The sequence below is a fragment of the Heloderma suspectum genome, chromosome W, assembly GCF_057233095.1.
Source record: "Heloderma suspectum isolate Gila_16-S chromosome W, 16-S_ref, whole genome shotgun sequence".
Lineage (NCBI taxonomy): Eukaryota > Metazoa > Chordata > Lepidosauria > Squamata > Helodermatidae > Heloderma > Heloderma suspectum.
In genome coordinates, this window is record NC_139475.1 from 51,224,924 (window position 1) to 51,251,491 (window position 26,568).

Here is a 26,568-nt window from a genome sequence, read left to right on the forward strand (position 1 = left end):
GCCCCCTGCTCAACGCAGGACTCCAAGTCAGAGCATCCCTATAGAATGATTGAAAATAGGGTTGGAAGGGTCCTGCAAGACCATCCAGTGCACCCCCTGCTCAACGCAGGACTCCAAGTCAGAGTATCCCTCTAGAATCATCGAAAATAGAGTTGGAAGGCGGCTGCAAGACCATCTAGTCCAGCCCCCTGCTCAACGCAGGACTCCAAGTCAGAGCATCCCTATAGAATGATCTAAAATAGGGGTGGAAGGGGCCTGCAAGACCATCTACTCTAACCCCCTGCTCAATGCAGGACTCCGAGTCAGAGCATCCCTATAGAATGATTGAAAATAGGGTTGGGAGGGGTCTGCAAGACAATCTAGTCCAGCCCCCTGCTCAATGAAGGACTCCAGGTCAGAGCATCCCTATAGAATGATGGAAAATAGGGTTGGAAGGCGCCTGCAAGACCATGTATTCCAACCACCTGCGCAACGCAGGACTCCAAGTCAGAGCATCCCTATAGAATTATCAAAAGTTAGGGTTGGAAGTGGCCTGCAGGACCATCTTCCAGCCCCCTGCTCAACGCAGTACTCCAAGTCATTGCATCCCTATAGAATGATTGAAAATAGGCTTGGAAGGGGCCTGCAAGACCATGTATTCCAACCCCGTGCTCAACGCAGGACTCCAAGTCAGAGCAGCCCTATAGAATCATTGGAAAGTAGGGTTGGGGTGCCTGCAAGGCTATCTAGTCCAAGCCCCTGCTCCAGGCAGGACTCCAGGTCAGAGCATCCCTATAGAATCATCGAAAATAGGGTTGGAAGGCACCTGCAAGACCATGTATTCCAACCCCGTGCTCAACGCAGGACTCCAAGTCAGAGCATCCTTATCGAATCATCTGAAAGTAGGGTTGGAAGTGGCCTGCAAGACTATCTAATCCAGTCCCCTGCTCAACGCAGGACTCCAAGTCAGAGCATCCCTATAGAATAATCAAAAAGTAGGGTAGGAAGGGGCATGCAAGACCATCTAGTCCAACCCCCTGCTCAACGCAGGACTCCAAGTCAGAGTTTCCCTATAGAATGATCGAAAATAGGGTTGGAAGGGGCCTGCAAGACCATCTAGTCCAACCCCCTGCTCAACGCAGGACTCCAAGTCAGAGCATCCCTAAGGAATCATCTGAAAGTAGGGTTGGAAGTGGCCTGCAAGACTATCTAATCCAGCCCCCTCCTCAACGTAGGACTCCAAGTCAGAGCATCCCTATAGAATCATCGAAAATAGAGTTGGAAGGAACCTGCAAGACCATCTAGTCCAACCCCTTGCTCTACGCAGGACTCCAAGTCAGAGCATCCCTATAGAATGATTGAAAATAGGGTTGGAAGGGTCCTCCAAGACCATCCAGGGCACCCCCTGCTCAACGCAGGACTCCAAGTCAGAGTATCCCTCTAGAATCATCGAAAATAGAGTTGGAAGGGGCCTGCAAGACCATCTAGTCCAGCCCACTGCTCAATGCAGGACTCCAAGACAGAGCATCCCTATAGAATCATCAAAAGGTAGGGTTGGAAGGGACCTGCAAGACCATCTAGTCCAACCCCCTGCTCAACGCAGGACTCCAAGTCAGAGCATCCCTATAGAATCATCTGAAAGTAGGGTTGGAAGTGGCCTGCAAGACTATCTAATCCAGCCCCCTGCTCAACGTAGGACTCCAAGTCAGAGCATCCCTATAGAAAGATCGAAAATAGAGTTGGAAGGCACCTGCAAGGCCATCTAGTCCAGCCCCCTGCTCAACGCAGGACTCCAAGTCAGAGCATCCCTATAGAATGATCGAAAATAGGGTTGGAAGGCGCCTGAAGACCATGTATTCCAACCCCGTGCTCAACGCAGGACTCCAAGTCAGAGCATCCTTATCGAATCATCTGAAAGTAGGGTTGGAAGTGGCCTGCAAGACTATCTAGTCCAGCCCCCTGCTCAACGCAGGACTCCAAGTCAGAGCATCCCTATATAATTATCAAAAGTTAGGGTTGGAAGGCGCCTGCAGGACCATCTTCCAGCCCCCTGCTCAACGCAGGACTCCAAGTCAGAGCAGCCCTATAGAATCATTGTAAAGTAGGGTTGGAGGGTGCCTGCAAGGCCATCTAGTCCAGCCCCGTGCTCCAGGCAGGACTCCAGGTCAGAGCATCCCTATAGAATGATCGAAAATAGGGTTGGAAGTGGCCTGCAAGACCATCTAGTCCAGCCCCCTGCTCAACGCAGGACTCCAAGTCAGAGCATCCCTATAGAATTATCAAAAGTTAGGGTTGGAAGGCGCCTGAAGTCCCATCTTCCAGCCCCCTGCTCAACGCAGGACTCCAAGTCAGAGCATCCCTATAGAATGATTGAAAATAGGGTTGGAAGGGTCCTGCAAGACCATCCAGTGCACCCCCTGCTCAACGCAGGACTCCAAGTCAGAGTATCCCTCTAGAATCATCGAAAATAGAGTTGGAAGGCGGCTGCAAGACTATCTAGTCCAGCCCCCTGCTCAACGCAGGACTCCAAGTCAGAGCATCCCTATAGAATGATCTAAAATAGGGGTGGAAGGGGCCTGCAAGACCATCTAGTCTAACCCCCTGCTCAATGCAGGACTCTGAGTCAGAGCATCCCTATAGAATGATTGAAAATAGGGTTGGGAGGGGTCTACAAGACAATCTAGTCCAGCCCCCTGCTCAATGAAGGACTCCAGGTCAGAGCATCCCTATAGAATGATGGAAAATAGGGTTGGAAGGCGCCTGCAAGACCATGTATTCCAACCCCCTGCGCAACGCAGGACTCCAAGTCAGAGCATCCCTATAGAATTATCAAAAGTTAGGGTTGGAAGTGGCCTGCAGGACCATCTTCCAGCCCCCTGCTCAACGCAGTACTCCAAGTCAGAGCATCCCTATAGAATGATTGAAAATAGGGTTGGAAGGGGCCTGCAAGACCATGTATTCCAACCCCGTGCTCAACGCAGGACTCCAAGTCAGAGCAGCCCTATAGAATCATTGGAAAGTAGGGTTGGGGGGGCCTGCAAGGCTATCTAGTCCAAGCCCCTGCTCCAGGCAGGACTCCAGGTCAGAGCATCCCTATAGAATCATCGAAAATAGGGTTGGAAGGCACCTGCAAGACCATGTATTCCAACCCCGTGCTCAACTCAGGACTCCAAGTCAGAGTATCCTTATCGAATCATCTGAAAGTAGGGTTGGAAGTGGCCTGCAAGACTATCTAATACAGCCCCTTGCTCAACGCAGGACTCCAAGTCAGAGCATCCCTATAGAATAATCAAAAAGTAGGGTTGGAAGGGGCATGCAAGACCATCTAGTCCAACCCCCTGCTCAACGCAGGACTCCAAGTCAGAGTTTCCCTATAGAATGATCGAAAATAGGGTTGGAAGGGGCCTGCAAGACCATCTAGTCCAACCCCCTGCTCAACGCAGGACTCCAAGTCAGAGTATCCCTAAGGAATCATCTGAAAGTAGGGTTGGAAGTGGCCTGCAAGACTATCTAATCCAGCCCCCTCCTCAACGTAGGACTCCAAGTCAGAGCATCCCTATAGAATCATCGAAAATAGAGTTGGAAGGAACCTGCAAGACCATCTAGTCCAACCCCTTGCTCAACGCAGGACTCCAAATCAGAGCATCCCTATAGAATGATCGAAAATAGGGTTGGAAGGCGCCTGCAAGACCATGTATTCCAACCCCGTGCTCAACGCAGGACTCCAAGTCAGAGCATCCTTATCGAATCATCTGAAAGTAGGGTTGGAAGTGGCCTGCAAGACCATCTAGTCCAGCCCCCTGCTCAACGCAGGACTCCAAGTCAGAGCATCCCTATAGAATTATCAAAAGTTAGGGTTGGAAGGCGCCTGCAGGACCATCTTCCAGCCCCCTGCTCAACGCAGGACTCCAAGTCAGAGCATACCTATAGAATGATTGAAAATAGGGTTGGAAGGGTCCTCCAAGACCATCCAGGGCACCCCCTGCTCAACGCAGGACTCCAAGTCAGAGCATCCCTATAGAATGATTGAAAATAGGGTTGGAAGGGTCCTCCAAGACCATCCAGGGCACCCCCTGCTCAATGCAGGACTCCAAGTCAGAGTATCCCTCTAGAATCATCGAAAATAGAGTTGGAAGGGGCCTGCAAGACCATCTAGTCCAGCCCCCTGCTCAATGCAGGACTCCAAGACAGAGCATCCCTATAGAATCATCAAAAGGTAGGGTTGGAAGGGACCTGCAAGACCATCTAGTCCAACCCCCTGCTCAACGCAGGACTCCAAGTCAGAGCATCCCTATAGAATCATCTGAAAGTAGGTTTGGAAGTGGCCTGCAAGACTATCTAATCCAGCCCCCTGCTCAACGTAGGACTCCAAGTCAGAGCATCCCTATAGAAAGATCGAAAATAGAGTTGGAAGGCGCCTGCAAGGTCATCTAGTCCAGCCCCCTGCTCAACGCAGGACTCCAAGTCAGAGCATCCCTATAGAATGATCGAAAATAGGGTTGGAAGGCGCCTGAAGATCATGTATTCCAACCCCGTGCTCAACGCAGGACTCCAAGTCAGAGCATCCTTATCGAATCATCTGAAAGTAGGGTTGGAAGTGGCCTGCAAGACCATCTAGTCCAGCCCCTGCTCAACGCAGGATTCCAAGTCAGAGCATCCCTATATAATTATCAAAAGTTAGGGTTGGAAGGCGCCTGCAGGACCATCTTCCAGCCCCCTGCTCAACGCAGGACTCCAAGTCATAGCAGCCCTATAGAATCATTGTAAAGTAGGGTTGGAGGGGGCCTGCAAGGCCATCTAGTCCAGCCCCCTGCTCCAGGCAGGACTCCAGGTCAGAGCATCCCTATAGAATGATCGAAAATAGGGTTGGAAGTGGCCTGCAAGACCATCTAGTCCAGCCCCCTGCTCAACGCAGGACTCCAAGTCAGAGCATCCCTATAGAATTATCAAAAGTTAGGGTTGGAAGGCGCCTGCAGTCCCATCTTCCAGCCCCCTGCTCAACGCAGGACTCCAAGTCAGAGCATCCCTATGGAATGATTGAAAATAGGGTTGGAAGGGTCCTGCAAGACCATCCAGTGCACCCCCTGCTCAACGCAGGACTCCAAGTCAGAGTATCCCTCTAGAATCATCGAAAATAGAGTTGGAAGGCGGCTGCAAGACCATCTAGTCCAGCCCCCTGCTCAACGCAGGACTCCAAGTCAGAGCATCCCTATAGAATGATCTAAAATAGGGGGGGAAGGGGTCTGCAAGACCATCTAGTCTAACCCCCTGCTCAATGCAGGACTCCGAGTCAGAGCATCCCTATAGAATGATTGAAAATAGGGTTGGGAGGGGTCTGCAAGACAATCTAGTCCAGCCCCCTGCTCAATGAAGGACTCCAGGTCAGAGCATCCCTATAGAATGATGGAAAATAGGGTTGGAAGGCGCCTGCAAGACCATGTATTCCAACCACCTGCGCAACGCAGGACTCCAAGTCAGAGCATCCCTATAGAATTATCAAAAGTTAGGGTTGGAAGTGGCCTGCAGGACCATCTTCCAGCCCCCTGCTCAACGCAGGACTCCAATTCAGAGCATCCCTATAGAATGATGGAAAATAGGGTTGGAAGGCGCCTGCAAGACCATGTATTCCAACCCCGTGCTCAACGCAGGACTCCAAGTCAGAGCAGCCCTATAGAATCATTGGAAAGTAGGGTTGGGGGGGCCTGCAAGGCTATCTAGTCCAAGCCCCTGCTCCAGGCAGGACTCCAGGTCAGAGCATCCCTATAGAATCATCGAAAATAGGGTTGGAAGGCACCTGCAAGACCATGTATTCCAACCCCGTGCTCAACGCAGGACTCCAAGTCAGAGCATCCTTATCGAATCATCTGAAAGTAGGGTTGGAAGTGGCCTGCAAGACTATCTAATCCAGCCCCCTGCTCAACGCAGGACTCCAAGTCAGAGCATCCCTATAGAATAATCAAAAAGTAGGGTTGGAAGGGGCATGCAAGACCATCTAGTCCAACCCCCTGCTCAACGCAGGACTCCAAGTCAGAGTTTCCCTATAGAATGATCGAAAATAGGGTTGGAAGGGGCCTGCAAGACCATCTAGTCCAACCCCCTGCTCAACGCAGGACTCCAAGTCAGAGCATCCCTAAGGAATCATCTGAAAGTAGGGTTGGAAGTGGCCTGCAAGACTATCTAATCCAGCCCCCTCCTCAACGTAGGACTCCAAGTCAGAGCATCCCTATAGAATCATCGAAAATAGAGTTGGAAGGAACCTGCAAGACCATCTAGTCCAACCCCTTGCTCAACGCAGGACTCCAAATCAGAGCATCCCTATAGAATGATCGAAAATAGGCTTGGAAGGCGCCTGCAAGACCATGTATTCCAACCCCGTGCTCAACGCAGGACTCCAAGTCAGAGCATCCTTATCGAATCATCTGAAAGTAGGGTTGGAAGTGGCCTGCAAGACCATCTAGTCCAGCCCCCTGCTCAACGCAGGACTCCAAGTCAGAGCATCCCTATAGAATTATCAAAAGTTAGGGTTGGAAGGCGCCTGCAGGACCATCTTCCAGCCCCCTGCTCAACGCAGGACTCCAAGTCAGAGCATCCCTATAGAATGATTGAAAATAGGGTTGGAAGGGTCCTCCAAGACCATCCAGGGCACCCCCTGCTCAACGCAGGACTCCAAGTCAGAGCATCCCTATAGAATGATTGAAAATAGGGTTGGAAGGGTCCTCCAAGACCAACCAGGGCACCCCCTGCTCAACGCAGGACTCCAAGTCAGAGTATCCCTCTAGAATCATCGAAAATAGAGTTGGAAGGGGCCTGCAAGACCATCTAGTCCAGCCCCCTGCTCAATGCAGGACTCCAAGACAGAGCATCCCTATAGAATCATCAAAAGGTAGGGTTGGAAGGGACCTGCAAGACCATCTAGTCCAACCCCCTGCTCAACGCAGGACTCCAAGTCAGAGCATCCCTATAGAATCATCTGAAAGTAGGGTTGGAAGTGGCCTGCAAGACTATCTAATCCAGCCCCCTGCTCAACGTAGGACTCCAAGTCAGAGCATCCCTATAGAAAGATCGAAAATAGAGTTGGAAGGCGCCTGCAAGGCCATCTAGTCCAGCCCCCTGCTCAACGCAGGACTCCAAGTCAGAGCATCCCTATAGAATGATCGAAAATAGGGTTGGAAGGCGCCTGAAGACCATGTATTCCAACCCCGTGCTCAACGCAGGACTCCAAGTCAGAGCATCCTTATCGAATCATCTGAAAGTAGGGTTGGAAGTGGCCTGCAAGACCATCTAGTCCAGCCCCCTGCTCAACGCAGGACTCCAAGTCAGAGCATCCCTATATAATTATCAAAAGTTAGGGTTGGAAGGCGCCTGCAGGACCATCTTCCAGCCCCCTGCTCAACGCAGGACTCCAAGTCAGAGCAGCCCTATAGAATCATTGTAAAGTAGGGTTGGAGGGGGCCTGCAAGGCCATCTAGTCCAGCCCCCTGCTCCAGGCAGGACTCCAGGTCAGAGCATCCCTATAGAATGATCGAAAATAGGGTTGGAAGTAGCCTGCAAGACCATCTAGTCCAGCCTCCTGCTCAACGCAGGACTCCAAGTCAGAGCATCCCTATAGAATTATCAAAAGTTAGGGTTGGAAGGCGCCTGCAGTCCCATCTTCCAGCCCCCTGCTCAACGCAGGACTCCAAGTCAGAGCATCCCTATAGAATGATTGAAAATAGGGTTGGAAGGGTCCTGCAAGACCATCCAGTGCACCCCCTGCTCAACGCAGGACTCCAAGTCAGAGTATCCCTCTAGAATCATCGAAAATAGAGTTGGAAGGCGGCTGCAAGACCATCTAGTCCAGCCCCCTGCTCAACGCAGGACTCCAAGTCAGAGCATCCCTATAGAATGATCTAAAATAGGGGTGGAAGGGGCCTGCAAGACCATCTAGTCTAACCCCCTGCTCAATGCAGGACTCCGAGTCAGAGCATCCCTATAGAATGATTGAAAATAGGGTTGGGAGGGGTCTGCAAGACAATCTAGTCCAGCCCCCTGCTCAATGAAGGACTCCAGGTCAGAGCATCCCTATAGAATGATGGAAAATAGGGTTGGAAGGCGCCTGCAAGACCATGTATTCCAACCACCTGCGCAACGCAGGACTCCAAGTCAGAGCATCCCTATAGAATTATCAAAAGTTAGGGTTGGAAGTGGCCTGCAGGACCATCTTCCAGCCCCCTGCTCAACGCAGTACTCCAAGTCATTGCATCCCTATAGAATGATGGAAAATAGGCTTGGAAGGGGCCTGCAAGACCATGTATTCCAACCCCGTGCTCAACGCAGGACTCCAAGTCAGAGCAGCCCTATAGAATCATTGGAAAGTAGGGTTGGGGTGCCTGCAAGGCTATCTAGTCCAAGCCCCTGCTCCAGGCAGGACTCCAGGTCAGAGCATCCCTATAGAATCATAGAAAATAGGGTTGGAAGGCACCTGCAAGACCATGTATTCCAACCCCGTGCTCAACGCAGGACTCCAAGTCAGAGCATCCTTATCGAATCATCTGAAAGTAGGGTTGGAAGTGGCCTGCAAGACTATCTAATCCAGTCCCCTGCTCAACGCAGGACTCCAAGTGAGAGCATCCCTATAGAATAATCAAAAAGTAGGGTAGGAAGGGGCATGCAAGACCATCTAGTCCAACCCCCTGCTCAACGCAGGACTCCAAGTCAGAGTTTCCCTATAGAATGATCGAAAATAGGGTTGGAAGGGGCCTGCAAGACCATCTAGTCCAACCCCCTGCTCAACGCAGGACTCCAAGTCAGAGCATCCCTAAGGAATCATCTGAAAGTAGGGTTGGAAGTGGCCTGCAAGACTATCTAATCCAGCCCCCTCCTCAACGTAGGACTCCAAGTCAGAGCATCCCTATAGAATCATCGAAAATAGAGTTGGAAGGAACCTGCAAGACCATCTAGTCCAACCCCTTGCTCTACGCAGGACTCCAAGTCAGAGCATCCTTATCGAATCATCTGAAAGTAGGGTTGGAAGTGGCCTGCAAGACCATCTAGTCCAGCCCCCTGCTCAACGCAGGACTCCAAGTCAGAGCATCCCTATAGAATTATCAAAAGTTAGGGTTGGAAGGCGCCTGCAGGACCATCTTCCAGCCCCCTGCTCAACGCAGGACTCCAAGTCAGAGCATCCCTATAGAATGATTGAAAATAGGGTTGGAAGGGTCCTCCAAGACCATCCAGGGCACCCCTGCTCAACGCAGGACTCCAAGTCAGAGCATCCCTATAGAATGATTGAAAATAGGGTTGGAAGGGTCCTCCAAGACCATCCAGGGCACCCCCTGCTCAACGCAGGACTCCAAGTCAGAGTATCCCTCTAGAATCATCGAAAATAGAGTTGGAAGGGGCCTGCAAGACCATCTAGTCCAGCCCCCTGCTCAATGCAGGACTCCAAGACAGAGCATCCCTATAGAATCATCAAAAGGTAGGGTTGGAAGGGACCTGCAAGACCATCTAGTCCAACCACCTGCTCAACGCAGGACTCCAAGTCAGAGCATCCCTATAGAATCATCTGAAAGTAGGGTTGGAAGTGGCCTGCAAGAATATCTAATCCAGCCCCCTGCTCAACGTAGGACTCCAAGTCAGAGCATCCCTATAGAATCATCGAAAATAGAGTTGGAAGGCGCCTGCAAGGCCATCTAGTCCAGCCCCCTGCTCAACGCAGGACTCCAAGTCAGAGCATCCCTATAGAATGATCGAAGATAGGGTTGGAAGGCGCCTGAAGACCATGTATTCCAACCCGTGCTCAACGCAGGACTCCAAGTCAGAGCATCCTTATCGAATCATCTGAAAGTAGGGTTGGAAGTGGCCTGCAAGACCATCTAGTCCAGCCCCCTGCTCAACGCAGGACTCCAAGTCAGAGCATCCCTATATAATTATCAAAAGTTAGGGTTGGAAGGCGCCTGCAGGACCATCTTCCAGCCCCCTGCTCAACGCAGGACTCCAAGTCAGAGCAGCCCTATAGAATCATTGTAAAGTAGGGTTGGAGGGGGCCTGCAAGGCCATCTAGTCCAGCCCCCTGCTCCAGGCAGGACTCCAGGTCAGAGCATCCCTATAGATTGATCGAAAATAGGGTTGGAAGTGGCCTGCAAGACCATCTAGTCCAGCCCCCTGCGCAACGCAGGACTCCAAGTCAGAGCATCCCTATAGAATTATCAAAAGTTAGGGTTGGAAGGCGCCTGCAGGACCATCTTCCAGCCCCCTGCTCAACGCAGGACTCCAAGTCAGAGCATCCCTATAGAATGATTGAAAATAGGGTTGGAAGGGTCCTGCAAGACCATCCAGTGCACCCCCTGCTCAACGCAGGACTCCAAGTCAGAGTATCCCTCTAGAATCATCGAAAATAGAGTTGGAAGGCGGCTGCAAGACCATCTAGTCCAGCCCCCTGCTCAACGCAGGACTCCAAGTCAGAGCATCCCTATAGAATGATCTAAAATAGGGGTGGAAGGGGCCTGCAAGACCATCTAGTCTAACCCCCTGCTCAATGCAGGACTCCGAGTCAGAGCATCCCTATAGAATGATTGAAAATAGGGTTGGGAGGGGTCTGCAAGACAATCTAGTCCAGCCACCTGCTCAATGAAGGACTCCAGGTCAGAGCATCCCTATAGAATGATGGAAAATAGGGTTGGAAGGCGCCTGCAAGACCATGTATTCCAACCACCTGCGCAACGCAGGACTCCAAGTCAGAGCATCCCTATAGAATTATCAAAAGTTAGGGTTGGGAGTGGCCTGCAGGACCATCTTCCAGCCCCCTGCTCAACGCAGTACTCCAAGTCAGAGCATCCCTATAGAATGATTGAAAATAGGGTTGGAAGTGGCCTGCAAGACCATGTATTCCAACCCCGTGCTCAACGCAGGACTCCAAGTCAGAGCAGCCCTATAGAATCATCGGAAAGTAGGGTTGGGGGGGCCTGCAAGGCTATCTAGTCCAAGCCCCTGCTCCAGGCAGGACTCCAGGTCAGAGCATCCCTATAGAATCATCGAAAATAGGGTTGGAAGGGGCCTGCAAGACCATGTATTCCAACCCCGTGCTCAACGCAGGACTCCAAGTCAGAGCAGCCCTGTAGAATCATTGGAAAGTAGGGTTGGAGGGGACCTGCAAGGCTATCTAGTCCAACCCCCTGCTCAACGCAGGACTCCAAGTCAGAGCATCCCTATAGAATTATCAAAAGTTAGGGTTAGAAGTCGCCTGCAGGACCATCTTCCAGCCCCCTGCTCAACGCAGGACTCCAAGTCAGAGCATCCCTATAGAATCATCGAAAATAGAGTTGGAAGGGACCTGCAAGACCATCTAATCCAGCCCCCTGCTCAACGTAGGACTCCAAGTCAGAGCATCCCTATAGAAAGATCGAAAATAGAGTTGGAAGACGCCTGCAAGGCCATCTAGTCCAGCCCCCTGCTCAACGCAGGACTCCAAGTCAGAGCATCCCTATAGAATGATTGAAAATAGGGTTGGAAGGCGCCTGCAAGACCATGTATTCCAACCCCGTCCTCAACGCAGGACTCCAAGTCAGAGCAGCCCTATAGAATCATTGGAAAGTAGGGTTGGAGGGGGCCTGCAAGGCCATCTAGTCCAGCCCCCTGCTCCAGGCAGGACTCCAGGTCAGAGCATCCCTATAGAATGATCGAAAATAGGGTTGGAAGTGGCCTGCAAGACCATCTAGTCCAGCCCCCTGCTCAACGCAGGACTCCAAGTCAGAGCATCCCTATAGAATTATCAAAAGTTAGGGTTGGAAGGCGCCTGCAGGACCATCTTCCAGCCCCCTGCTCAACGCAGGACTCCAAGTCAGAGCATCCCTATAGAATGATTGAAAATAGGGTTGGAAGGGTCCTCCAAGACCATCCAGGGCACCCCCTGCTCAACGCAGGACTCCAAGTCAGAGCATCCCTATAGAATGATTGAAAATAGGGTTGGAAGGGTCCTCCAAGACCATCCAGGGCACCCCCTGCTCAACGCAGGACTCCAAGTCAGAGTATCCCTCTAGAATCATCGAAAATAGAGTTGGAAGGGGCCTGCAAGACCATCTAGTCCAGCCCCCTGCTCAATGCAGGACTCCAAGACAGAGCATCCCTATAGAATCATCAAAAGGTAGGGTTGGAAGGGACCTGCAAGACCATCTAGTCCAACCACCTGCTCAACGCAGGACTCCAAGTCAGAGCATCCCTATAGAATCATCTGAAAGTAGGGTTGGAAGTGGCCTGCAAGAATATCTAATCCAGCCCCCTGCTCAACGTAGGACTCCAAGTCAGAGCATCCCTATAGAATCATCGAAAATAGAGTTGGAAGGCGCCTGCAAGGCCATCTAGTCCAGCCCCCTGCTCAACGCAGGACTCCAAGTCAGAGCATCCCTATAGAATGATCGAAGATAGGGTTGGAAGGCGCCTGAAGACCATGTATTCCAACCCGTGCTCAACGCAGGACTCCAAGTCAGAGCATCCTTATCGAATCATCTGAAAGTAGGGTTGGAAGTGGCCTGCAAGACCATCTAGTCCAGCCCCCTGCTCAACGCAGGACTCCAAGTCAGAGCATCCCTATATAATTATCAAAAGTTAGGGTTGGAAGGCGCCTGCAGGACCATCTTCCAGCCCCCTGCTCAACGCAGGACTCCAAGTCAGAGCAGCCCTATAGAATCATTGTAAAGTAGGGTTGGAGGGGGCCTGCAAGGCCATCTAGTCCAGCCCCCTGCTCCAGGCAGGACTCCAGGTCAGAGCATCCCTATAGATTGATCGAAAATAGGGTTGGAAGTGGCCTGCAAGACCATCTAGTCCAGCCCCCTGCGCAACGCAGGACTCCAAGTCAGAGCATCCCTATAGAATTATCAAAAGTTAGGGTTGGAAGGCGCCTGCAGGACCATCTTCCAGCCCCCTGCTCAACGCAGGACTCCAAGTCAGAGCATCCCTATAGAATGATTGAAAATAGGGTTGGAAGGGTCCTGCAAGACCATCCAGTGCACCCCCTGCTCAACGCAGGACTCCAAGTCAGAGTATCCCTCTAGAATCATCGAAAATAGAGTTGGAAGGCGGCTGCAAGACCATCTAGTCCAGCCCCCTGCTCAACGCAGGACTCCAAGTCAGAGCATCCCTATAGAATGATCTAAAATAGGGGTGGAAGGGGCCTGCAAGACCATCTAGTCTAACCCCCTGCTCAATGCAGGACTCCGAGTCAGAGCATCCCTATAGAATGATTGAAAATAGGGTTGGGAGGGGTCTGCAAGACAATCTAGTCCAGCCACCTGCTCAATGAAGGACTCCAGGTCAGAGCATCCCTATAGAATGATGGAAAATAGGGTTGGAAGGCGCCTGCAAGACCATGTATTCCAACCACCTGCGCAACGCAGGACTCCAAGTCAGAGCATCCCTATAGAATTATCAAAAGTTAGGGTTGGGAGTGGCCTGCAGGACCATCTTCCAGCCCCCTGCTCAACGCAGTACTCCAAGTCAGAGCATCCCTATAGAATGATTGAAAATAGGGTTGGAAGTGGCCTGCAAGACCATGTATTCCAACCCCGTGCTCAACGCAGGACTCCAAGTCAGAGCAGCCCTATAGAATCATCGGAAAGTAGGGTTGGGGGGGCCTGCAAGGCTATCTAGTCCAAGCCCCTGCTCCAGGCAGGACTCCAGGTCAGAGCATCCCTATAGAATCATCGAAAATAGGGTTGGAAGGGGCCTGCAAGACCATGTATTCCAACCCCGTGCTCAACGCAGGACTCCAAGTCAGAGCAGCCCTGTAGAATCATTGGAAAGTAGGGTTGGAGGGGACCTGCAAGGCTATCTAGTCCAACCCCCTGCTCAACGCAGGACTCCAAGTCAGAGCATCCCTATAGAATTATCAAAAGTTAGGGTTGGAAGTCGCCTGCAGGACCATCTTCCAGCCCCCTGCTCAACGCAGGACTCCAAGTCAGAGCATCCCTATAGAATCATCGAAAATAGAGTTGGAAGGGACCTGCAAGACCATCTAATCCAGCCCCCTGCTCAACGTAGGACTCCAAGTCAGAGCATCCCTATAGAAAGATCGAAAATAGAGTTGGAAGACGCCTGCAAGGCCATCTAGTCCAGCCCCCTGCTCAACGCAGGACTCCAAGTCAGAGCATCCCTATAGAATGATTGAAAATAGGGTTGGAAGGCGCCTGCAAGACCATGTATTCCAACCCCGTCCTCAACGCAGGACTCCAAGTCAGAGCAGCCCTATAGAATCATTGGAAAGTAGGGTTGGAGGGGGCCTGCAAGGCCATCTAGTCCAGCCCCCTGCTCCAGGCAGGACTCCAGGTCAGAGCATCCCTATAGAATGATCGAAAATAGGGTTGGAAGTGGCCTGCAAGACCATCTAGTCCAGCCCCCTGCTCAACGCAGGACTCCAAGTCAGAGCATCCCTATAGAATTATCAAAAGTTAGGGTTGGAAGGCGCCTGCAGGACCATCTTCCAGCCCCCTGCTCAACGCAGGACTCCAAGTCAGAGCATCCCTATAGAATCATCTGAAAGTAGGGTTGGAAGTGGCCTGCAAGACTATCTAATCCAGCCCCCTGCTCAACGTAAGACTCCAAGTCAGAGCATCCCTATAGAAAGATCGAAAATAGAGTTGGAAGGCACCTGCAAGGCCATCTAGTCCAGCCCCCTGCTCAACGCAGGACTCCAAGTCAGAGCATCCCTATAGAATGATCGAAAATAGGGTTGGAAGGCGCCTGAAGACCATGTATTCCAACCCCGTGCTCAACGCAGGACTCCAAGTCAGAGCATCCTTATCGAATCATCTGAAAGTAGGGTTGGAAGTGGCCTGCAAGACTATCTAGTCCAGCCCCCTGCTCAACGCAGGACTCCAAGTCAGAGCATCCCTATATAATTATCAAAAGTTAGGGTTGGAAGGCGCCTGCAGGACCATCTTCCAGCCCCCTGCTCAACGCAGGACTCCAAGTCAGAGCAGCCCTATAGAATCATTGTAAAGTAGGGTTGGAGGGTGCCTGCAAGGCCATCTAGTCCAGCCCCGTGCTCCAGGCAGGACTCCAGGTCAGAGCATCCCTATAGAATGATCGAAAATAGGGTTGGAAGTGGCCTGCAAGACCATCTAGTCCAGCCCCCTGCTCAACGCAGGACTCCAAGTCAGAGCATCCCTATAGAATTATCAAAAGTTAGGGTTGGAAGGCGCCTGAAGTCCCATCTTCCAGCCCCCTGCTCAACGCAGGACTCCAAGTCAGAGCATCCCTATAGAATGATTGAAAATAGGGTTGGAAGGGTCCTGCAAGACCATCCAGTGCACCCCCTGCTCAACGCAGGACTCCAAGTCAGAGTATCCCTCTAGAATCATCGAAAATAGAGTTGGAAGGCGGCTGCAAGACTATCTAGTCCAGCCCCCTGCTCAACGCAGGACTCCAAGTCAGAGCATCCCTATAGAATGATCTAAAATAGGGGTGGAAGGGGCCTGCAAGACCATCTAGTCTAACCCCCTGCTCAATGCAGGACTCTGAGTCAGAGCATCCCTATAGAATGATTGAAAATAGGGTTGGGAGGGGTCTACAAGACAATCTAGTCCAGCCCCCTGCTCAATGAAGGACTCCAGGTCAGAGCATCCCTATAGAATGATGGAAAATAGGGTTGGAAGGCGCCTGCAAGACCATGTATTCCAACCCCCTGCGCAACGCAGGACTCCAAGTCAGAGCATCCCTATAGAATTATCAAAAGTTAGGGTTGGAAGTGGCCTGCAGGACCATCTTCCAGCCCCCTGCTCAACGCAGTACTCCAAGTCAGAGCATCCCTATAGAATGATTGAAAATAGGGTTGGAAGGGGCCTGCAAGACCATGTATTCCAACCCCGTGCTCAACGCAGGACTCCAAGTCAGAGCAGCCCTATAGAATCATTGGAAAGTAGGGTTGGGGGGGCCTGCAAGGCTATCTAGTCCAAGCCCCTGCTCCAGGCAGGACTCCAGGTCAGAGCATCCCTATAGAATCATCGAAAATAGGGTTGGAAGGCACCTGCAAGACCATGTATTCCAACCCCGTGCTCAACTCAGGACTCCAAGTCAGAGCATCCTTATCGAATCATCTGAAAGTAGGGTTGGAAGTGGCCTGCAAGACTATCTAATACAGCCCCTTGCTCAACGCAGGACTCCAAGTCAGAGCATCCCTATAGAATAATCAAAAAGTAGGGTTGGAAGGGGCATGCAAGACCATCTAGTCCAACCCCCTGCTCAACGCAGGACTCCAAGTCAGAGTTTCCCTATAGAATGATCGAAAATAGGGTTGGAAGGGGCCTGCAAGACCATCTAGTCCAACCCCCTGCTCAACGCAGGACTCCAAGTCAGAGTATCCCTAAGGAATCATCTGAAAGTAGGGTTGGAAGTGGCCTGCAAGACTATCTAATCCAGCCCCCTCCTCAACGTAGGACTCCAAGTCAGAGCATCCCTATAGAATCATCGAAAATAGAGTTGGAAGGAACCTGCAAGACCATCTAGTCCAACCCCTTGCTCAACGCAGGACTCCAAATCAGAGCATCCCTATAGAATGATCGAAAATAGGGTTGGAAGGCGCCTGCAAGACCATGTATTCCAACCCCGTGCTCAACGCAGGACTCCAAGTCAGAGCATCCTTATTGAATCATCTGAAAGTAGGGTTGGAAGTGGCCTGCAAGACCATCTAGTCCAGCCCCCTGCTCAACGCAGGACTCCAAGTCAGAGCATCCCTATAGAATTATCAAAAGTTAGGGTTGGAAGGCGCCTGCAGGACCATCTTCCAGCCCCCTGCTCAACGCAGGACTCCAAGTCAGAGCATACCTATAGAATGATTGAAAATAGGGTTGGAAGGGTCCTCCAAGACCATCCAGGGCACCCCCTGCTCAACGCAGGACTCCAAGTCAGAGCATCCCTATAGAATGATTGAAAATAGGGTTGGAAGGGTCCTCCAAGACCATCCAGGGCACCCCCTGCTCAATGCAGGACTCCAAGTCAGAGTATCCCTCTAGAATCATCGAAAATAGAGTTGGAAGGGGCCTGCAAGACCATCTAGTCCAGCCCGCTGCTCAATGCAGGACTCCAAGACAGAGCATCCCTATAGAATCATCAAAAGGTAGGGTTGGAAGGGACCTGCAAGACCATCTAGTCCAACCCCCTGCTCAACGCAGGACTCCAAGTCAGAGCATCCCTATAGAATCATCTGAAAGTAGGTTTGGAAGTGGCCTGCAAGACTATCTAATCCAGCCCCCTGCTCAACGTAGGACTCCAAGTCAGAGCATCCCTATAGAAAGATCGAAAATAGAGTTGGAAGGCGCCTGCAAGGTCATCTAGTCCAGCCCCCTGCTCAACGCAGGACTCCAAGTCAGAGCATCCCTATAGAATGATCGAAAATAGGGTTGGAAGGCGCCTGAAGACCATGTATTCCAACCCCGTGCTCAACGCAGGACTCCAAGTCAGAGCATCCTTATCGAATCATCTGAAAGTAGGGTTGGAAGTGGCCTGCAAGACCATCTAGTCCAGCCCCCTGCTCAACGCAGGATTCCAAGTCAGAGCATCCCTATATAATTATCAAAAGTTAGGGTTGGAAGGCGCCTGCAGGACCATCTTCCAGCCCCCTGCTCAACGCAGGACTCCAAGTCATAGCAGCCCTATAGAATCATTGTAAAGTAGGGTTGGAGGGGGCCTGCAAGGCCATCTAGTCCAGCCCCCTGCTCCAGGCAGGACTCCAGGTCAGAGCATCCCTATAGAATGATCGAAAATAGGGTTGGAAGTGGCCTGCAAGACCATCTAGTCCAGCTCCCTGCTCAACGCAGGACTCCAAGTCAGAGCATCCCTATAGAATTATCAAAAGTTAGGGTTGGAAGGCGCCTGCAGTCCCATCTTCCAGCCCCCTGCTCAACGCAGGACTCCAAGTCAGAGCATCCCTATGGAATGATTGAAAATAGGGTTGGAAGGGTCCTGCAAGACCATCCAGTGCACCCCCTGCTCAACGCAGGACTCCAAGTCAGAGTATCCCTCTAGAATCATCGAAAATAGAGTTGGAAGGCGGCTGCAAGACCATCTAGTCCAGCCCCCTGCTCAACGCAGGACTCCAAGTCAGAGCATCCCTATAGAATGATCTAAAATAGGGGGGGAAGGGGTCTGCAAGACCATCTAGTCTAACCCCCTGCTCAATGCAGGACTCCGAGTCAGAGCATCCCTATAGAATGATTGAAAATAGGGTTGGGAGGGGTCTGCAAGACAATCTAGTCCAGCCCCCTGCTCAATGAAGGACTCCAGGTCAGAGCATCCCTATAGAATGATGGAAAATAGGGTTGGAAGGCGCCTGCAAGACCATGTATTCCAACCACCTGCGCAACGCAGGACTCCAAGTCAGAGCATCCCTATAGAATTATCAAAAGTTAGGGTTGGAAGTGGCCTGCAGGACCATCTTCCAGCCCCCTGCTCAACGCAGGACTCCAAGTCAGAGCATCCCTATAGAATGATGGAAAATAGGGTTGGAAGGCGCCTGCAAGACCATGTATTCCAACCCCGTGCTCAACGCAGGACTCCAAGTCAGAGCAGCCCTATAGAATCATTGGAAAGTAGGGTTGGGGGGGCCTGCAAGGCTATCTAGTCCAAGCCCCTGCTCCAGGCAGGACTCCAGGTCAGAGCATCCCTATAGAATCATCGAAAATAGGGTTGGAAGGCACCTGCAAGACCATGTATTCCAACCCCGTGCTCAACGCAGGACTCCAAGTCAGAGCATCCTTATCGAATCATCTGAAAGTAGGGTTGGAAGTGGCCTGCAAGACTATCTAATCCAGCCCCCTGCTCAACGCAGGACTCCAAGTCAGAGCATCCCTATAGAATAATCAAAAAGTAGGGTTGGAAGGGGCATGCAAGACCATCTAGTCCAACCCCCTGCTCAACGCAGGACTCCAAGTCAGAGTTTCCCTATAGAATGATCGAAAATAGGGTTGGAAGGGGCCTGCAAGACCATCTAGTCCAACCCCCTGCTCAACGCAGGACTCCAAGTCAGAGCATCCCTAAGGAATCATCTGAAAGTAGGGTTGGAAGTGGCCTGCAAGACTATCTAATCCAGCCCCCTCCTCAACGTAGGACTCCAAGTCAGAGCATCCCTATAGAATCATCGAAAATAGAGTTGGAAGGAACCTGCAAGACCATCTAGTCCAACCCCTTGCTCAACGCAGGACTCCAAATCAGAGCATCCCTATAGAATGATCGAAAATAGGCTTGGAAGGCGCCTGCAAGACCATGTATTCCAACCCCGTGCTCAACGCAGGACTCCAAGTCAGAGCATCCTTATCGAATCATCTGAAAGTAGGGTTGGAAGTGGCCTGCAAGACCATCTAGTCCAGCCCCCTGCTCAACGCAGGACTCCAAGTCAGAGCATCCCTATAGAATTATCAAAAGTTAGGGTTGGAAGGCGCCTGCAGGACCATCTTCCAGCCCCCTGCTCAACGCAGGACTCCAAGTCAGAGCATACCTATAGAATGATTGAAAATAGGGTTGGAAGGGTCCTCCAAGACCATCCAGGGCACCCCCTGCTCAACGCAGGACTCCAAGTCAGAGCATCCCTATAGAATGATTGAAAATAGGGTTGGAAGGGTCCTCCAAGACCAACCAGGGCACCCCCTGCTCAACGCAGGACTCCAAGTCAGAGTATCCCTCTAGAATCATCGAAAATAGAGTTGGAAGGGGCCTGCAAGACCATCTAGTCCAGCCCCCTGCTCAATGCAGGACTCCAAGACAGAGCATCCCTATAGAATCATCAAAAGGTAGGGTTGGAAGGGACCTGCAAGACCATCTAGTCCAACCCCCTGCTCAACGCAGGACTCCAAGTCAGAGCATCCCTATAGAATCATCTGAAAGTAGGGTTGGAAGTGGCCTGCAAGACTATCTAATCCAGCCCCCTGCTCAACGTAGGACTCCAAGTCAGAGCATCCCTATAGAAAGATCGAAAATAGAGTTGGAAGGCGCCTGCAAGGCCATCTAGTCCAGCCCCCTGCTCAACGCAGGACTCCAAGTCAGAGCATCCCTATAGAATGATCGAAAATAGGGTTGGAAGGCGCCTGAAGACCATGTATTCCAACCCCGTGCTCAACGCAGGACTCCAAGTCAGAGCATCCTTATCGAATCATCTGAAAGTAGGGTTGGAAGTGGCCTGCAAGACCATCTAGTCCAGCCCCCTGCTCAACGCAGGACTCCAAGTCAGAGCATCCCTATATAATTATCAAAAGTTAGGGTTGGAAGGCGCCTGCAGGACCATCTTCCAGCCCCCTGCTCAACGCAGGACTCCAAGTCAGAGCAGCCCTATAGAATCATTGTAAAGTAGGGTTGGAGGGGGCCTGCAAGGCCATCTAGTCCAGCCCCCTGCTCCAGGCAGGACTCCAGGTCAGAGCATCCCTATAGAATGATCGAAAATAGGGTTGGAAGTAGCCTGCAAGACCATCTAGTCCAGCCTCCTGCTCAACGCAGGACTCCAAGTCAGAGCATCCCTATAGAATTATCAAAAGTTAGGGTTGGAAGGCGCCTGCAGTCCCATCTTCCAGCCCCCTGCTCAACGCAGGACTCCAAGTCAGAGCATCCCTATAGAATGATTGAAAATAGGGTTGGAAGGGTCCTGCAAGACCATCCAGTGCACCCCCTGCTCAACGCAGGACTCCAAGTCAGAGTATCCCTCTAGAATCATCGAAAATAGAGTTGGAAGGCGGCTGCAAGACCATCTAGTCCAGCCCCCTGCTCAACGCAGGACTCCAAGTCAGAGCATCCCTATAGAATGATCTAAAATAGGGGTGGAAGGGGCCTGCAAGACCATCTAGTCTAACCCCCTGCTCAATGCAGGACTCCGAGTCAGAGCATCCCTATAGAATGATTGAAAATAGGGTTGGGAGGGGTCTGCAAGACAATCTAGTCCAGCCCCCTGCTCAATGAAGGACTCCAGGTCAGAGCATCCCTATAGAATGATGGAAAATAGGGTTGGAAGGCGCCTGCAAGACCATGTATTCCAACCACCTGCGCAACGCAGGACTCCAAGTCAGAGCATCCCTATAGAATTATCAAAAGTTAGGGTTGGAAGTGGCCTGCAGGACCATCTTCCAGCCCCCTGCTCAACGCAGTACTCCAAGTCATTGCATCCCTATAGAATGATGGAAAATAGGCTTGGAAGGGGCCTGCAAGACCATGTATTCCAACCCCGTGCTCAACGCAGGACTCCAAGTCAGAGCAGCCCTATAGAATCATTGGAAAGTAGGGTTGGGGTGCCTGCAAGGCTATCTAGTCCAAGCCCCTGCTCCAGGCAGGACTCCAGGTCAGAGCATCCCTATAGAATCATCGAAAATAGGGTTGGAAGGCACCTGCAAGACCATGTATTCCAACCCCGTGCTCAACGCAGGACTCCAAGTCAGAGCATCCTTATCGAATCATCTGAAAGTAGGGTTGGAAGTGGCCTGCAAGACTATCTAATCCAGTCCCCTGCTCAACGCAGGACTCCAAGTGAGAGCATCCCTATAGAATAATCAAAAAGTAGGGTAGGAAGGGGCATGCAAGACCATCTAGTCCAACCCCCTGCTCAACGCAGGACTCCAAGTCAGAGTTTCCCTATAGAATGATCGAAAATAGGGTTGGAAGGGGCCTGCAAGACCATCTAGTCCAACCCCCTGCTCAACGCAGGACTCCAAGTCAGAGCATCCCTAAGGAATCATCTGAAAGTAGGGTTGGAAGTGGCCTGCAAGACTATCTAATCCAGCCCCCTCCTCAACGTAGGACTCCAAGTCAGAGCATCCCTATAGAATCATCGAAAATAGAGTTGGAAGGAACCTGCAAGACCATCTAGTCCAACCCCTTGCTCTACGCAGGACTCCAAGTCAGAGCATCCTTATCGAATCATCTGAAAGTAGGGTTGGAAGTGGCCTGCAAGACCATCTAGTCCAGCCCCCTGCTCAACGCAGGACTCCAAGTCAGAGCATCCCTATAGAATTATCAAAAGTTAGGGTTGGAAGGCGCCTGCAGGACCATCTTCCAGCCCCCTGCTCAACGCAGGACTCCAAGTCAGAGCATCCCTATAGAATGATTGAAAATAGGGTTGGAAGGGTCCTCCAAGACCATCCAGGGCACCCCCTGCTCAACGCAGGACTCCAAGTCAGAGCATCCCTATAGAATGATTGAAAATAGGGTTGGAAGGGTCCTCCAAGACCATCCAGGGCACCCCCTGCTCAACGCAGGACTCCAAGTCAGAGTATCCCTCTAGAATCATCGAAAATAGAGTTGGAAGGGGCCTGCAAGACCATCTAGTCCAGCCCCCTGCTCAATGCAGGACTCCAAGACAGAGCATCCCTATAGAATCATCAAAAGGTAGGGTTGGAAGGGACCTGCAAGACCATCTAGTCCAACCACCTGCTCAACGCAGGACTCCAAGTCAGAGCATCCCTATAGAATCATCTGAAAGTAGGGTTGGAAGTGGCCTGCAAGAATATCTAATCCAGCCCCCTGCTCAACGTAGGACTCCAAGTCAGAGCATCCCTATAGAATCATCGAAAATAGAGTTGGAAGGCGCCTGCAAGGCCATCTAGTCCAGCCCCCTGCTCAACGCAGGACTCCAAGTCAGAGCATCCCTATAGAATGATCGAAGATAGGGTTGGAAGGCGCCTGAAGACCATGTATTCCAACCCGTGCTCAACGCAGGACTCCAAGTCAGAGCATCCTTATCGAATCATCTGAAAGTAGGGTTGGAAGTGGCCTGCAAGACCATCTAGTCCAGCCCCCTGCTCAACGCAGGACTCCAAGTCAGAGCATCCCTATATAATTATCAAAAGTTAGGGTTGGAAGGCGCCTGCAGGACCATCTTCCAGCCCCCTGCTCAACGCAGGACTCCAAGTCAGAGCAGCCCTATAGAATCATTGTAAAGTAGGGTTGGAGGGGGCCTGCAAGGCCATCTAGTCCAGCCCCCTGCTCCAGGCAGGACTCCAGGTCAGAGCATCCCTATAGATTGATCGAAAATAGGGTTGGAAGTGGCCTGCAAGACCATCTAGTCCAGCCCCCTGCGCAACGCAGGACTCCAAGTCAGAGCATCCCTATAGAATTATCAAAAGTTAGGGTTGGAAGGCGCCTGCAGGACCATCTTCCAGCCCCCTGCTCAACGCAGGACTCCAAGTCAGAGCATCCCTATAGAATGATTGAAAATAGGGTTGGAAGGGTCCTGCAAGACCATCCAGTGCACCCCCTGCTCAACGCAGGACTCCAAGTCAGAGTATCCCTCTAGAATCATCGAAAATAGAGTTGGAAGGCGGCTGCAAGACCATCTAGTCCAGCCCCCTGCTCAACGCAGGACTCCAAGTCAGAGCATCCCTATAGAATGATCTAAAATAGGGGTGGAAGGGGCCTGCAAGACCATCTAGTCTAACCCCCTGCTCAATGCAGGACTCCGAGTCAGAGCATCCCTATAGAATGATTGAAAATAGGGTTGGGAGGGGTCTGCAAGACAATCTAGTCCAGCCACCTGCTCAATGAAGGACTCCAGGTCAGAGCATCCCTATAGAATGATGGAAAATAGGGTTGGAAGGCGCCTGCAAGACCATGTATTCCAACCACCTGCGCAACGCAGGACTCCAAGTCAGAGCATCCCTATAGAATTATCAAAAGTTAGGGTTGGGAGTGGCCTGCAGGACCATCTTCCAGCCCCCTGCTCAACGCAGTACTCCAAGTCAGAGCATCCCTATAGAATGATTGAAAATAGGGTTGGAAGTGGCCTGCAAGACCATGTATTCCAACCCCGTGCTCAACGCAGGACTCCAAGTCAGAGCAGCCCTATAGAATCATCGGAAAGTAGGGTTGGGGGGGCCTGCAAGGCTATCTAGTCCAAGCCCCTGCTCCAGGCAGGACTCCAGGTCAGAGCATCCCTATAGAATCATCGAAAATAGGGTTGGAAGGGGCCTGCAAGACCATGTATTCCAACCCCGTGCTCAACGCAGGACTCCAAGTCAGAGCAGCCCTGTAGAATCATTGGAAAGTAGGGTTGGAGGGGGCCTGCAAGGCTATCTAGTCCAACCCCCTGCTCAACGCAGGACTCCAAGTCAGAGCATCCCTATAGAATTATCAAAAGTTAGGGTTGGAAGTCGCCTGCAGGACCATCTTCCAGCCCCCTGCTCAACGCAGGACTCCAAGTCAGAGCATCCCTATAGAATCATCGAAAATAGAGTTGGAAGGGACCTGCAAGACCATCTAATCCAGCCCCCTGCTCAACGTAGGACTCCAAGTCAGAGCATCCCTATAGAAAGATCGAAAATAGAGTTGGAAGACGCCTGCAAGGCCATCTAGTCCAGCCCCCTGCTCAACGCAGGACTCCAAGTCAGAGCATCCCTATAGAATGATTGAAAATAGGGTTGGAAGGCGCCTGCAAGACCATGTATTCCAACCCCGTCCTCAACGCAGGACTCCAAGTCAGAGCAGCCCTATAGAATCATTGGAAAGTAGGGTTGGAGGGGGCCTGCAAGGCCATCTAGTCCAGCCCCCTGCTCCCGGCAGGACTCCAGGTCAGAGCATCCCTATAGAATGATCGAAAATAGGGTTGGAAGTGGCCTGCAAGACCATCTAGTCCAGCCCCCTGCTCAACGCAGGACTCCAAGTCAGAGCATCCCTATAGAATTATCAAAAGTTAGGGTTGGAAGGCGCCTGCAGGACCATCTTCCAGTCCCCTGCTCAACGCAGGACTCCAAGTCAGAGCATCCCTACAGAATGATTGAAAATAGGGTTGGAAGGGTCCTGCAAGACCATCCAGTGCACCCCCCGCTCAACGCAGGACTCCAAGACAGAGTATCCCTGTAGAATCATCGAAAATAGAGTTGGAAGGCGGCTGCAAGACCATCTAGTCCAGCCAACTGCTCAACGCAGGACTCCAAGTCAGAGCATCCCTATAGAATGATCTAAAATAGGGGTGGAAGGGGCCTGCAAGACCATCTAGTCTAACCCCCTGCTCAATGCAGGACTCCGGGTCAGAGCATCCCTATAGAATGATTGAAAATAGGGTTGGGAGGGGTCTGCAAGACAATCTAGTCCAGCCCCCTGCTCAATGAAGGACTCCAGGTCAGAGCATCCCTATAGAATGATGGAAAATAGTGTTGGAAGGCGCCTGCAAGACCATGTATTCCAACCCCCTGCTCAACGCAGGACTCCAAGTCAGAGCATCCCTATAGAATTATCAAAAGTTAGGGTTGGAAGTGGCCTGCAGGACCATCTTCCAGCCCCCTGCTCAACGCAGTACTCCCAGTCAGAGCATCCCTATAGAATGATTGAAAAGAGGGTTGGAAGGGTCTGCAAGACCATGTATTCCAACCCCGTGCTCAACGCAGGACTCCAAGTCAGAGCAGCCCTATAGAATCATTGGAAAGTAGGGTTGGGGGGGACTGCAAGGCCATCTAGTCCAACCCCCTGCTCCAGGCAGGACTCCAGGTCAGAGCATCCCTATAGAATGATCGAAAATAGGGTTGGAAGGCACCTGCAAGACCATGTATTCCAACCCCGTGCTCAACGCAGGACTCCAAGTCAGAGCATCCTTATCGAATCATCTGAAAGTAGGGTTGGAAGGGGCCGGCAAGACCATCTAGTCCAACCCCCTGCTCAACGCAGGACTCCAAGTCTTATTTTCCCTATAGAATGATCGAAAATAGGGTTGGAAGGGGCCTGCAAGACCATCTAGTCCAACCCCCTGCTCAACGCAGGACTCCAAGTCAGAGCATCCCTATAGAATAATCAAAAAGTAGGGTTGGAAGGCGTCTGCAAGACCATCTAGTCCAACCCCCTGCTCAACGCAGGACTCCAAGTCAGAGCATCTCTATAGAATCATCTGAAAGTAGGGTTGGAAGTGGCCTGCAAGACTAATCCAGCCCCCTGCTCAACGCAGGACTCCAGGTCAGAGCATCCCTATAGAATCATCGAAAATAGAGCTGGAAGGAACCTGCAAGACCATCTAGTCCAACCCCTTCCTTAACGCAGGACTCCAAATCAGAGCATCCCTATAGAATGATTGAAAATAGGGTTGGAAGGGGCCTGCAAGACCATGTATTCCAACCCCGTGCTGAACGCAGGACTCCAAGTCAGAGCAGCCCTATAGAATCATTGGAAAGTAGGGTTGGGGGGGGGCTGCAAGGCCATCTTTTCCAAGCCCCTCCTCCAGGCAGGACTCCAGGTCAGAGCATCCCTATAGAATGATCGAAAATAGGGTTGGAAGGCGCCTGCAAGACCATATATTCCAACCCCGTGCTCAACGCAGGACTCCAAGTCAGAGCATCCTTATCGAATCATCTGAAAGTAGGGTTGGAAGGGGCCTGCAAGACAATCTAGTCCAGCCCCCTGCTCAACGCAGGACTCCAAGTCAGAGCATCCCTATAGAATTATCAAAAGGTAGGGTTGGAAGGCGCCTGCAGGACCATCTTCCAGCCCCCTGCTCAACGCAGGACTCCAAGTCAGAGCATCCCTATAGAATTATGGAAAATAGGGTTGGAAGGCGCCTGCAAGACCATGTATTCCAACCCCCTGCTCAACGCAGGACTCCAAGTCAGAGCATCCCTATAGAATCATCAAAAATAGAGTTGGAAGGAACCTGCAAGACCATCTAGT